General features: G+C 35.8%; 1 long non-coding RNA gene across 1 annotated transcript; it reads right to left on the bottom strand.

The window, feature by feature from the left end:
• On the bottom strand, positions 1 to 1459 carry LOC106108408. Its single transcript, XR_001225938.1, has 3 exons — positions 1417 to 1459; positions 738 to 882; positions 1 to 37 (listed from the first exon to the last, which is right to left on the bottom strand). It is a non-coding gene; the product is annotated as an uncharacterized LOC106108408 (long non-coding RNA).

Genomic DNA, 1459 nt, shown 5'->3' with positions numbered 1-1459 from the left:
AGCCACGTTGTTCACCGCGCCCGCGCTGTTCAGGTACCTGCACACACATTACAAAACATTTTTTATTTATAAAAACAATATAAAGTGAAGTGATAATAATCTTCCTATCTTACATCATAAAAGCAAAAGTTAAAATGGATAGATGTTTGTTAGCGTTTGTAGCCTAAACTGCTGAACTGATGTCGATGATATTTGGCATACATGTACAACATAGTCTGAAAAAACACTTAGTACCTGATTTTGTTTATTTTTAATTCCACGCGGATAGAGTCGCAAGAAAAGAAATGTAAAATAAGTGAGCTAGTGTAAAATAAGTGAAAGCTTGTGTAAAATAAGTGTAAGTGTACATTAAAACTAGCTATCTTAGGGATATACAATTAATACACACAACTCACACGTCCTCACAGATCACTTTTTTTTAACTTATGTTAACGGCGGTAGGTTTGAAAAAATAATTATACAAACTAAACAGTAAGCCAAAGAGAAATAAGTGAAAAGTAATGTAAAATAAGTGAAAGCTAGTGAAAAATAAGTAAAACCTAGTGTAAAATAAGTGACACCTGGTGTAAAATAAGAGAAAACCTGTAAAATAAGTGAGTGCTAGTGTAAAATAAGTGAAAGCTTGTATAAAATAAGTGAAAGATAATGTAAAATAAGTGAAAGATAGTGTAAAATAAGCGAAAGCAAGTGTAAAATTAATTTAAATCTAAATTATTTTAGAATATAGTGTGTGTTACCTGGCGATCCTGGAGGACATGTCCGCGATGTCCGGCATGGAGTGGTCGGCGGCGCGGTCGCAGAGCGCGGGCCAGCTGTCGGCCGCGAACAGCGCCGCATACGTGCTGTCGGACGCCGCCAGGTAGCGCGCCACCGTGCACGGACCTGTATACAATATAATATATAATTTACATTTTTAAATGTATCTTATCTATATTAACATAAAGAGGAAAGATTAGTATTTTTTATTATTATTTATTATTAGTATTTTTAGTATTATCTCTTATTATTTTTTAATTTCACGCAAGCAAAGTCGCCGCTAACAGCTGGTATTTAATAACAAAGTATCTAAAATATCTAAAAAACGAATACTTTACATTTAGCGGACATTTAAAAAAAATACTAGTCTATTTTCAAACTGGCATTTATTTCGGTTAATTTCCGGAACGACTAGAGCAATTTTGAGCTAAGAAGGTAACTGATGTGCTCGGGAATGTTTCAAAACAACAGTTAGTGTATAGAACGTGTACGAATCGTGATATAGTATTGTAGCTAAAAGATTGGCGCAACACTAGTTTATCGGCATAGACGTCCCATCCTTATCTGACAACTGTCAATGTCATGAGACGCATTGGAATAGCGGGCTTTTCTGGCGGGATTGAGGCTAGTTGTCGAAGTTAATTGTTTAACATTGGGTACCTATGGGCACGATGTAGAAGCGCATGTTGGGCGCGTCGTGCGG

This window comes from Papilio polytes, unplaced genomic scaffold, assembly GCF_000836215.1.
Source record: "Papilio polytes unplaced genomic scaffold, Ppol_1.0 DF821537.1, whole genome shotgun sequence".
In the NCBI taxonomy this organism is placed as follows: domain Eukaryota; kingdom Metazoa; phylum Arthropoda; class Insecta; order Lepidoptera; family Papilionidae; genus Papilio; species Papilio polytes.
This window is presented reverse-complemented; position numbering and strand designations above follow the sequence as displayed.